This window comes from Sminthopsis crassicaudata, chromosome 4, assembly GCF_048593235.1.
Source record: "Sminthopsis crassicaudata isolate SCR6 chromosome 4, ASM4859323v1, whole genome shotgun sequence".
In the NCBI taxonomy this organism is placed as follows: domain Eukaryota; kingdom Metazoa; phylum Chordata; class Mammalia; order Dasyuromorphia; family Dasyuridae; genus Sminthopsis; species Sminthopsis crassicaudata.
The window spans coordinates 290,992,684-291,005,728 of record NC_133620.1 but is presented as its reverse complement, the minus strand read 5'-3'; the positions used below and the strand labels follow the sequence as shown (position 1 = coordinate 291,005,728).

At 37.3% G+C, this 13,045-nt stretch overlaps 1 pseudogene; it reads right to left on the bottom strand.

Moving 5' to 3' along the window:
• Window positions 1-549: 549 nt before the first annotated feature.
• On the bottom strand, window positions 550-5,497 carry LOC141541281 (class I histocompatibility antigen, Gogo-OKO alpha chain-like; annotated as a pseudogene).
• Window positions 5,498-13,045: the final 7,548 nt, after the last annotated feature.

Here is a 13,045-nt window from a genome sequence, read left to right as displayed (position 1 = left end):
ATATTTATCAAAATAAATGTTTGATGACTTCCTATGTAAAAGGCACTCTATTTATTTACTCTCTTTATTTTCATTCTCTCATATTTCTTTCCTAAACCAATCTCTACAGCTCTATAACTACAGGATCAGCATAGCAAATGACAATTCTTAAAACTCTTCAAGTCTTTATTTTGTTTTGCTTTTCAAATTTTTATTTATTTCATTAAATATTTTCCAATTTTTTTTTAATTTTTAAGATTCAGTTTTGAAAATTTGAGTTTCAAATTCTCTTTTTTCTAGTTCCTCCCCCACCTCTTCAGAAGTCATACAATGTATGAGTCACACATATGAAGTCATGCAAAACATTTCCATATTAGCTATGTTGTTTTTTTTTAAAAAAAAGATGCAAAAAAGCAAGAAACATAAAGGTAAAAAAATCTTCAATCTGTACTCAGATTCCATCAACTCTTTCTTCTCTCTCTTTTTCTTCTTCTCTCTCTCTCTCTCTTCTCTCTCTCTCTCTCTCTCTCTCTCTCTCTCTCTCTCTCTCTCTCTCTCTCTCTCGTCTCTCTGTCTCTCTGTCTCTCTATGGAGGTGGATAGCATTTTTCAACATGTGTCCTTTGGGATTGTTTTGAATCATTGTCTCAATTGGAGTAGCTAATTCTTTTACATCATCATTACAGCATTCTTGTTATTGAGTACAATGGTCTCCTGGATATGCTCACTTCATTTTGCATCAGTTCATATAAATCTTCTCATGTTGTTTTTTGATACTATTCTCATCATTTTTATAATACAATAGCATAACAGTATTCTATCACAATCATAAACTATAACTTGTTCAGCCATTCTCCAATTGATGAGCATTCCCTCAATTTTCAATTCTTTGTCACTACAAAAAGAGCTACTACAAATATTTTTGTACAGATACATCCTTTCCTCTTTAATCTTCTTGGGTAGTGGTATTACTGGGTTAAAGGGTATGCATAGTTTTGTAGCATGTAGGGCATAGTTTCAAAATGCTTTCCAAAATGGTTGAATCAATTTACAACTCCACCAACAATACATTAGCATCCCTATTTTTCTATATCTCCTCCAGAATTTGTCATTTTCCATTTCTGTCATGTTAGTCAATATCTTGGAGATGTTTTAATTTGCATTTTTCTAATCAATAGTAATTTAGAGTTTTTTCAAATGACTATAAATAATTTTGATTTCTTCATTTATTGACTGCCTGTTCATATCATTTGACCATTTATTAATTGAGCAATATCTCTTATTTTTATAAATTTGTCTGGGTACTCCATATATTTAAGAAATGAAGCCTTTATCAGTGAAACTTATTATAAAGTTTTTTTCAATTTCCTCCTTTCCTTTTAATTGTTTTGTTTATATAAAAAATTTAATTTCATGTAAATAAATTTATCTATTTTATTTCCCATAATCCCTCTCTATCTTTAGTTTAGTAATAAGACCTCTCTTTTTATCCATAGATCTGACCAATAAATTTTTCCATGTGCCCTTAATTTACTTATATTACCTTTCATGCCTAAAACATTTGTTCATTTTGACCATATTTTGGTATATACAGTATGAAATATTGATACTCTCCTAGTTTCTCTCCAACTGCTTTCTACTTTTCCTAGCAATTTTTTCAAATGATGAGTTATTGTTCCAAAAACTTGGATTCAAGGTTCTATTAGTGCTATGAATTATGAATGTAATATATTGAATTGATCCATCATTTCTTATCCAGTGCTGGATTATTTTGATGATTACCACTTTATAATAATGTTTGAAATATGGAGCTGAAGAAAAATAAATCTGTACACATTTTTCCCCAGTAAAGAAACAACAAGAAAAAAGATCAGAGTTCAGTACAACATCATGGAGAGAAGGAGGTGGGGATTCTAAAACTTTTCTGCCATCACTCTAATTTCTGACAGAAAGAAGGCAAGTGAAAGAGGAAGAGAGCAGATAATAGGATGAGGGCACTTATACTCCCAAAGAGGTTTAGCTAGTACAGCCATGATGACAGCAACTCATGTAGCAGAGAGAATTTGGAGAAGAGAGATCAAGATCCTGATTCAGGAAACTCATTTCATATAGGACAGCTTCCTCAGGCTGAATAAGGGAAACAAAATTAACATATGACATTAGGAAAGTCACCTTTAGCCCTTCATTAACCTAGACATTTTATCTCCATTCTGAGAATCAGGGCACTCCTCACCCCAACCACCCTCATACTCATTTTCACTACATTTGCAACCACACCAAGATTCACCAAAACATCTCACCTTTTGCTGTAAGAGACACATCTGATCCCTGAGCACTGTCAATCACTAGAGACAAGATAAAGAAAATCCATTCAGGAACTTCTTACTTAGAACAGGAGTGTGCTAATAAATGAAGTCAAAGTGATAGCCTCTCTTCTCAGTTCCCATTTTTCATGTTCATTTCTTATATCCCTGTGGCAACTCTTCACTTACCTGAAGTCAAAGCATAATTCCCTCCTTTTTCACCTGGAAGAGAGGGGGAAATGTGTGTGTATGTATGTGTGCATACACACACGTATGTACATATGCATGCATATATATGTACAACACACATATAAACACAATGCATATATGCATGAATATACATGTGTATTCATGGATATAAACATACCTATACACACATGCAATACACATGTGTGATATATGCATTGTACACATAATGCATACATACATAATGAGGCTTCAAATATTCTTTTGTCTGTCTTTGAAGTCATTGTATTCAAGACAAGTTCCTATAATTGTCAAATGACTCCCATTCTCACCTCTCCCAACACATATATCCCTATAACTTTGGCAGAATAAGGACCCAGCAAGAATCAATCAACAATATTTATTTAATACTTTTTTTTCTTTTTCTTTTTCTTTTCTTTTTTTCTTTTTTGCTGAGGCAATTGAAGTTAAGTGACTAGCCCAGGATAACTAGGAAGTGTTAAGTGTCTGAGACCAGATTTGAACTCAGGTCTTCCTGACTTCAGAGCTGATGCCCTATAGAAGAAAGGTAAAAATGACCCCTGCTCTCAAGGAATGGCTGAAGATAACTTGCAAATAAATAAATACATAGAAGATGCATACAGAGAAGAGAGAAACTTCCTACATTGAGTCTTGAAGAAAGCTACAAATGTCAAAAATGAGGAGAGACTGGAAAGCATTTCAGGAATGAAAGAGAGCAAGGAGAAAAGAGATGTAGTATCGTGCATGAAGAACAGAAAGGTGAACTTGTTGGATCCCAGAGTGCTTCGAAGGGAGGAAAATGTCCAAAGGCAATAAGGAGTCATGTTCTAAAGAGCTTTAAATAGCAATAGACTTTATGTTGGATCCTGAAGGTAAAAGGGAGCCCCTAGAGTTTATTAAGAAGGAAGCTGATATAATCAGACCTATCTTTTAGGAAAATCACTTTGGCAGCTGTGTAGAACATGGATTGGTTTCCAACTTCCTAGTTGGTAAATTCCTAGTTGCTGAATAAATTCCTTTTCCTCTGACCTATATTGCTACAAGTATTTCTGTTACTCTTCTCATCCAGTCTGGTACCACTAAAGATATGAGTCTTTTTTTTTTTTTTTTTTTAATGTTCCTTTTCTGGTTTTTTTGATTACAGTCCCAGAGACTAGATTATTCTCAATGTCTTCCTTATGTTAGAGTAGAAGATCTGATGAAGGACAGACTAGGCTGAAGGAACTCAGAATTTTTGAATTGCTTCTTCCTTTTTAAGCCCCTTTTAGTCATCCTACCTAAAGTAGATTTTTTCCAGATTACAACTCTGGCAACAACTGCAGTGAGGAGGAGGACAACAACAGTGATTCCCATAAAAAGCCCATCGGATGCTGATTGTGGCTCTTAAAAAAAAAAAAAAAAAAAAAAAAAAAAAAAAGAGAAAGACCCTGATTCCTCTCTGAGATAAGTTCTGATGTCCCTATGTCTCTTCTACTTCCCCCAAATATCTCCACTCTCCTCTGTTGGAAGCTGGTGAGAGCTTGGTGGTGAGAGTTTCCTCAGTCACATCTCACATCCTTACCCCATTTCAAGGAGAGTAGCTCAGGCCATCCTTCATGCTGTACCAGGCAGGTATATTTCTCTTCTTTCCTAAAGGGCATCCCAACAGCTGCCCATTTCTGAAAAGCCCCATCTCCCGCAGGTCTGGTCTCAATGTACTCTGTGTCTTGGGTTTGTTCTTCCCCTTCTTTCAACCAAATTAATGAGATTTCGGAAGGATAAAAGCCCCCAGCTCTGCACTTCAGGACCCCTTCTCCGTCAGAGGTGATATGACGGGTCACTTACCGAAGGAGGATCTATGAGGTAATGGTAAGAAGAATGTGCAGGTTCACTCTGTGTTAGGCCTAAAAAGCCAGCACATAGAAAGACAGAGCACTAGGGAAAGTCATACCACCATGTCCTGTGCAAATAATGAGCCCGTCCTAATGACCAGGGGAATGAAGAACAAGAGGCTGCTCCGGTACAGGTGAAACTGACAAAAGCTGAAGACCCACCTCAAGGAGACTGAAACTGAGAACTGGCTTTGGCTTCTGTATACGTGGGGTTCCAGCCTCCAAAAGAAGAAACTTCAGTTAGAGAAAGCAGGAAGTCTAAGCTGTACCTGTTCGCAGCAGCGTCTTTTTCCCTTTCTCCAGATGTCTCAACAGCCACTGCACACATGTCTCCTTCAGATGGACCTTCCATCTCTCCGCAGGACTCCGATCAGTCTCCAGTTTAAGCTTGAGGTTTAGAGCCACGTTGTCCGACGCTATCCAGCTTAGAGTCTCTGGGTCCAGGGAGAGTTTGTCTTGTCCATTGTAGCCATAACGTAGGAAAAATGTGCTGAAACTCCCGTGGGAGAAAACCTCGCAGCCGTACACACGCTGTAACGTGTGAACCCCTAGCCCGTCCCAGCATGGCAGTTAGCCGCGTCACAAGGACAGAGCCATCTGTCAGGATGGACAGGGCCATCGCTGCTTTATGGATCAACCTCACAGAGTTTTACTAGAGTCGGGATTTGCCCCGGTCCCCCGCCCCTTCTCTCCCCTTACTCTCTGGAACAGTGGTCAGACTATATCAGACTGAAAGTGTGACCCAGGGTTCCCTAAATCACTCTCCACGTCATCACTCTGATTGTAATTGAAGTGCAGGCTTTGTAGGCTCGTCCGGCAGTGCTGTTTCGCGCTCGCAGTAGTCCCGTGTCTCTCACTCTATCCGCGGTGCCCTGGGCTCGGTGCTCTGACTTCTGCCGCCGCGGTGAAAGCGCCCAAACTGCAGATCGTCCGCACAGCCTACGGTCGTGAACCACCGCTCCTCCAACCCTAGTCCGGGCCCGGTCACAATGGTGTCAAATACTTCGTAGTGTGGCAGCCTGAAAGAATTGGGGATATTGAAGGAATCTATCCCAGACATAGGTCGCACCCCTAAATCCGGTCCCACCAGTCTTCAGCAGATTTCGCTGCAAAGGCCGAGTTATTCCAATATAAACCCGTATAAATCCGGAGCCTGCCTTCCTGCCCTCCTCTGCCAGGGGGACCTCTTGTTCCCATCCAAGTATCCCGCCACTCCCTGCTCAGCTTCCAGGACCGGCTTCCCTCAGCACCTTTTCTAGATTCCAGTGCTGTCCAATAATTAAAAAAAAAAAAAAAAAAAAATCACATTTATCTTTATCTTTCTTCAAAATCTCTTTGTGCAATTCCCATCTCTTTCTGTGTGTCTCTCTGTCTCTGCTTGTCTCTGTCTCTTCTGTGTCCTGTAGTTTTCCTCCCCCAGCCTCTCCTTTCCCAAAGATTCAGGTCTTAGAACAACCAGATTTCCAGCTCCCCAGTGTCTACCAGTACTCATCAACGTCTTCCCCCCCCATTTATTTTCCTTTGAGTCTCCTTCCTAAAAAAGTTGCATTCTCCTTCTTCCCTCTCTCTGACCACTTCTCTCTGTTTACCCCTTATTTTCCCCAGAAATCTTGCTCCCTTTCTCAATTCTAACATACCCTTAATGCCCTGTCTTTTCTCATCCCTTTCCCTCAATCTTAGCAAAAAGCACACCAGAGATCCCTAAAATCATTTCCAAAACAGCAAGAGGATTCAAGACACGGACATTTATTTATTCATTGCCATTTACCATCACCAGCACCTTTCCCCAGTTAAACACTATTTGAGAATAATGACCCGTTTCCTTAGAGCCCCCTCTTTCAGATGGGGAATAAACAGCTCTTGAGAGCAAGGACTTTTCCCACCCAGTCATCTGTTCCTGATCCTGGTACAATCCATTTCCCAGACAGCTGATTAACATTACTCTACTCACCTGTCCAGGTCTCAGTTTGAGTTAGGGTCACCAAGAAAAAGAGAAAGAGCACATAATGCCCTATCATTGACAATCACAAGTGCTGAAACCAACTTACTGTGGCCTTATATAAATCATTCTTAGCTTCCAGAACTGCTGTTGAGAAGCTCTGCCACCCAGTGGCAATCAGTAATACAAAAATGTCATAGACATAAAAAAAGTCATACATACATAGACTACATAGTCATATAAAAACAGAAAGAAGAAAAAGGGAATTGCAGAATTTGAGGGTTAAAAAAATCTCAGCTGTCATCTAGTCTAATTCATATCCCATTTACACTGAAGTGTTAGGATTACTAAGTGAGAACTGAGGTTGTCTGGACAGTGACAAGGTGAGAATTCAGGTTTTCTGGACAATTACAAGGTGAGAACTCAGGTTGACTTGATAGAGGGGGCAAGCTCATTGGCTGGGGTGGTTCTTCCCAGAAGCCCTTGCATTATCCCACGCCCATTCTCTGGGAGAATAAAAGAGAGGACTCTCAGAGAAAGAAGAAGACTCTGAATTGCATCAGGCTTGACGGGGCTCTCTGCAGGAAGGGAAATCACTTCTAAGGACAAGAGTTAACAGCAACTGCCTGGAGACAACGGTTCACTACAGGAAGAAGAATCTGTCTGAGAGATTTGAGTAGACACAGCAGATCTCTTCCCAGAGAGCCATCCAGCAGCTTCTGGAGACGACAGCTCACTACAATTGGCGCCCAACGTGGGGCAAGGACTTTTGCTTATCCTGACAAGAAGAGCTAGACCAGACCTTCGCACTGAAGCATAATTAATAGATGTTCATTCAGTCTCTGCTCTCCAGATAAGCAGAACCCCCCTAAGTCCATGGTATCACTTGAACACCTCCAATCATTAGGAAGTTTTTTCTGATATTAATTTTAAATTTGACTCTTTACAACATCCATTTATTACCATTGAGACTGCTCTCAGGTCAAATTACTCCAATTCCTTTTCCATATGGATAGATGACAGCCCTTCAAATAGTTGAACATAGCTATCCCATACACTTCTCCAGGCTAAAGGTCAAAATTTTTATTAATGTGACATGGACTCAATGTCTTTTTTGTCTCAACTAGAAGAGTGAATACTTGGTCTGAATTAGGCACAATACAAAGGGACTGCCATCTTATTGTGTCTTTCTTAGTGAAGCCCAAGATTACATTAGCTCTTCTGCTGCTAAATGCAATAACAATTCTACTGTTACATATTAAGTTTTCAGTCTACCCACTAAAATCACAGGTTTTTTTTTTATACAAATTGCTTTCTAATTACATCTGTAGATCCTATATGTAAAAAGTTTGATTTTTTAAATTCAAATTTAACACTTTCAATCTATCTTTATTGAATTTCTTCTTAAATCTAATAGATTCAACCTAAGTTCTCTAACCAAAGGATTCTTACCTTTTTTTATATGCCCCTAGCAGTCCAAACAATACTTTTTTATATGCCCCTAGCAGTCCAAACAATACAATGAATTTCTTCTCAACATAATATTTTTAAATGAGCAAAAAATAGGATTACAAACAAAATCAATTATATTGAAATAATTATAAAAATATATATGAAAAAAATCAGCCTCCCTCCTCAGATTAAGAACCTTTGCTTTAGCATATCACAAACTTTTGGGATTTTTGACTCTTCCATCAAAATGTGTGGACTCTTCACCTCCATTTTTGTGTCATCTGCAAATCTGATAAATATATGTCTCTTATAATTTTATCTAATGTATCCAAATCAGCTTGTCAATCAGTAAGAAAATAAGGCAGCTCTACCAGTCTTCATTTATCTTTATCCTATACTTTTTGTGTCTAAATCAGAGATAGAAAATGTTAAACAGCACAATTACCCAAGATATTCTCCTGATATGATATCAAATCTTAGTGTCCTTTTGTGAGATATGACCTCCAGTGAAGTTTCTTCAGTACTACACTCTTATATATGTTCAGCTTTGCAACTTAAAATGAGGTAAAAATTCTTCAAAAATTTCTTCAAAAAAAATTCTTCAAAATTTGGTGAAAGGAGATGCATACATAATAAGGATTTGTAGAAAATAATGTTCCAATAGACCACAGATAGACTTAGGGTTAGAGTCGGGAGTCGGGAGGCGAGAATTTAGATAGGAACAAGCATTTATATAGCACCTACTATGTGCCTGGTACTGTGCTAAGCACTTTTAAGAAATGGTTTCAATTTTCAGTCTAAATCAGGTATGAGACAGGTAATAAAAAAAATGCTTAATACAAAATGCACTAAAAATGCACATAAATGCACATAAAACAAGATACTGTGGCATCTAATTGTTATATTCTTCCAGGAGACTGAAACAAACATCAGAATATGAAGCAGTTTTCTTTTTAAAAAATTTTTTTAAATTTATTTTATTTGAAAAAATAGAGTAAGAAAAAAAAAAACAGAAAAAGAATACAAAATAAAATAAAGCAAAATAAAAGAGAACATTGTCACATGCCCAGCAAAATATCAGGGAGGATTCAAAATATATAATAACAAATTACCAGATCAAGTGTGTGTGTGTGTGTGTGTGTGTATATATATATATATATATATATATATATACATGTAAATATGTGTGTGTGTGTGTGAGAAGCATTACTAGCTAAAGATCCACTTTGTCTTATTAAATGACCAATAAGAGGGATTGGTTTATCATTACCTCCCTTCCTCCCTCCACCACCCCCACCCCTGCTCAGCCAAAGTCTAAATCCTTTAGGGTAGTATTACATAAGGCAGACAGAGAATTTTATTCCGAAGTGTCCAAGCACTGATTCAGAAGCACACAGGGAAACTGTTCATTCCTTGTTACAATGGAGTGAGATGCTTTGCTAAAATCTAGATAAACTAATTCTAATTCACTCCCCGTACGCATTACTTGAGTAATCCTGTCAAAAAAAAAAAAGGGGGGGGGGAAATGCAATCAATTTGGCATGACCAGTTTGTGGTGATGCCAGGTTGGGTTTTTTGGAATTACCACTTCCCTTTCTGGATATTCATTAGTTATTTATTTGGTGATCTATGCAGAGAGCCTATACTTTTTTTTTTTTTAATTTTTTTATTTAGAATTTTTTTCCCCACAGTATATATGCATGAGTAATTTTTAAAAAATAATATTATTCCTTGTATTCATTTTTCCAAATTATCCACCCCTCCCTCCACTCCCTCCCCCCGATGACAGGCAATCCCATACATTTTACATGTGTTACAATATAACCTAGATACAATATATGTGTGTAAATACCATTTTCTTGTTGCACATTAAGTATTAGATTCCGAAGGTCTAAGTAACCTGGGTAGATAGACAGTAGTGCTAACAATTTACATTCACTTCCCAGTGCTCCTTCTCTGGGTGTAGTTGTTTCTGTCCATCATTGATCAACTGGAAGTGAGTTGGATCTTCTTTATGTTGAAGATATCCACTTCCATCAGAATACCTCTTCATACAGCATTGAAGTATACAGCGATCTTCTGGTTCTGTTCATTTCACTCAGCATCAGTTGATTTAAGTCTCTCCAAGCCTCTCTGTATTCCTCCTGCTGGTCATTTCTTACAGAGCAATAATATTCCATAACCTTCATATACCATAATTAACCCAACCATTCTCCCATTGATGGACATCCATTCATCTTCCAGTTTCTAGCTACAACAAAAAGAGCTGCCACAAACATTTTGGCACATACAGGTCCCTTTCCGCTCTTTAGTATTTCTTTGGGATATAATCCCAATAGCAGCAATGCTGGGTCAAAGGGTATGCACAGTTTGATAACTTTTTGGGCATAGTTCCAAATTGAGAGAGCCTATATTTTAAAAAAAATGTCTTTCTACCAATAGAGATTTTAAAAAAAAATCTTTGTTTTTCTTAGTTTCCTTAAGCAGATTCCATTCATTCTGAATTTAGCACTCCTAAAACTTTTTATTGAATTGTACTTTGTTGTTTTTATTCTTTGTTACTTGTTCTTGCTTCTATGTGTACATTTCTCTTTAAAAATCTAAGTTAGTTGATAGAATATGTGGATGCACAAGGTATTTGCAAAACAATTATTTGTTTTGTTTCTGGGACTCCCTTGCTTTCTCTATAATCTAGTGAATGCTAACAATTTGGTATCTAGATAGACTGAAAATTGAAACCATTTCTTTTCTGTCATTCGAGAAAACCTTAAAGAAAAACCCAATCCTAAAGTTTTCAGCAGTTTTTCCAGGGTGGGAATGTAATGAAGGAGAGAATTACTGTGCGTGATTTTGTTTTTAAAGAATTGTACAAAAAGGAATGGCAAGTAATAGAGAGTTAACCTAAGGGTCTGATGTAGTTCTGAAATGCTAAAGCTAATGTGTGAAGAAAAGTAACATTAAATGAGAATCAAGGAATCCACAGAATTACAGACCCATGCCTTTCTGTTATCCACTAATCACTTTAAATATTCTTTCTCACCATTTCCCCCAACTTCTCTTTGTTATTGACCTCTGGCCCTCTGCTTGGGCACCCCATATGCAGGGACCAATAAAAACTTGCATTTCAGGACTGATGAGTCCCAAGCTTTACAATTTAGTCAGGAATCTTATTTTTTAAATGCCCCAGTTTTTAATTCCCATAACAACTTGGCCCAACTTCCATAACACTAAAGCACTATTCCTCTCCTCTTCTCTATCCCCTGCCCCTGCCAGGGGACAGCAGCTGACCATACGTTTCTACATTATGGGCTCCAAACCAGTAGATATTTAACTAATTGGCACTCCTATCACCGTTAGTTAATATAACTATCTTTTGTTCAGGATAAAATAAAGTGCCTTAAGAAATGTCTTCATGAAGCTGACAAGAAAATTAAATATTCCATCTAGGATACTTTTTACTATATGGCTATCACCAAATGAGAAGCCACTTTGTAACTTGGGTTCCTTAAGGAAACAGAATTTAAAAAGGAATGGGTGAAAAAGCAGAAGATTTGTACCCTTTAGAACTATAGGCAGAATTGTGTCACTTAATTAAAACAATAAAACATGTTTAGGACCATGTTATCTCCCCCTCCCTGGGAAAGGTCACCCTCCTCACTCTGAAAATGAGAAAAGGAAGGGAAAAGCCCAGGAGGCCATAGCCAGTTCTCTTTTAAAATCAAGAGGGAGACTAGGGTCAATACTCTGATTTATTCCTTTAAGCTTAATTATGTGACTTCTGATATAAATTTATAAGAGATTTAATTGGTAACTTATATGGGTTTTAATTTAGCTCTTAACATTATTATAAATTAAAGAAAATAAGACTAGTCATTGAAAAATCTTATTCTGATCGGATGAACTTTTGCTTTTGCTGGATACTTTAAATGATAGTTTCTTCCCATCTTCATCTAAAAGTAGTTTCTTCTTTATAGTTTGTTTTTGGGTTTGTCTTATAATTTTGTCTATGCTTGTGTCTTTGTAAAATGTAGGAAAAGCTTTGTTTTACATTTTGTTGGTGTTGTTTGTAGATTCAGTAGATTTAAAATGTAGCCAGTCAGAAAAGCTTCTAAAGGCTATATCAAAAAGTATAAAATACTAGAAAAGATTAATGAACTTTCATACTTAAAGCAATTGTCCCAATAAGTAGGAATAACTTCCACTTTAGGCTTTCTGTTGGAGGTTAGGTTACAAGAAATGAGAAAAAGAATAAGAAAGTAAAAAAAAATAAGGGGAAAAACTATATTTTAAAAGGTTAAGATGTTCACATATCTACAAAGGAAGATGATATGTGACACTTGAGAATTGTGTCTCTAAGAGGTATACTTAAAGGGTATAGGTAAAATTTGACTTCATTATGATGATATAAAAAAGAAATTAAGAGTGTACTGGAAGAAGAGGAAGGGGGAGATAAAATGTGGAAAATTATATCATATGAAGAGGCAAAAAGACCTTTTATAGTTAAGGGAAAGAAGGAAGGAGGATGAACATTGTTTAAGTCTTAATCTCATCGAATTTGGCTCAAAGAGGGAATATCATGCATATTTAGTTTGATATAGAAACTTGTCTCATCTAAGGAAGTTGAAAAGGAAAGGGGAAAGGAAAAGAGAAGGCTCATAGAAGGGAGAACAGAAATAGAAGGGAAAAGGATAACGTTAAGATTCTTACAGGGTACTAAGAAGACAGTGGTTAAATCTAATTTAGCATGGTACTTAACAGTTCTCTAGTTCAGTAATGTACTCAGTGTACAGCATATAAGTAAGAAGCTCTCAGGGCCAGACAGGACAAGCCCACTAGAAGCTCTCGAAGCCTCAGCCAGGATTCAGTAGAGGAGATTCACAAGCCAGAGAAGGCAACTTAAGCTCTTGGAACCAAGGAGAAAAATAGGCCTCTAAGAAAGCTAACCAAGCCCAAGAAGGAGACAAGAATTAAAAGGAAAAAATAAAGAATTTGGACTTTAACTCCTGGCTGCATTCGAGGTTATTACTCTGAACTAAAATGAAGGCTGCTCCCAGAAGCCCCCCAAGAAACCTGGTCCCAGAGAACATTATATTTTAGAGAAGAACATTACAGGATAAGAAAGAGGGGAGGAGCTGAAAAGAGGGAGGGCTGGTTGAGGGAAGTGGTAGTCAGAAGCAAAACATTGGCAATGAAAGAAAAGGGGCAAAGGGGAAAGAAAAGAGAAAAGCATAGCTTGGGGAAAATAGGATGTCAGGAAATATAGAGTTAGTCATTTTAACTGTGAATGTGAATGGG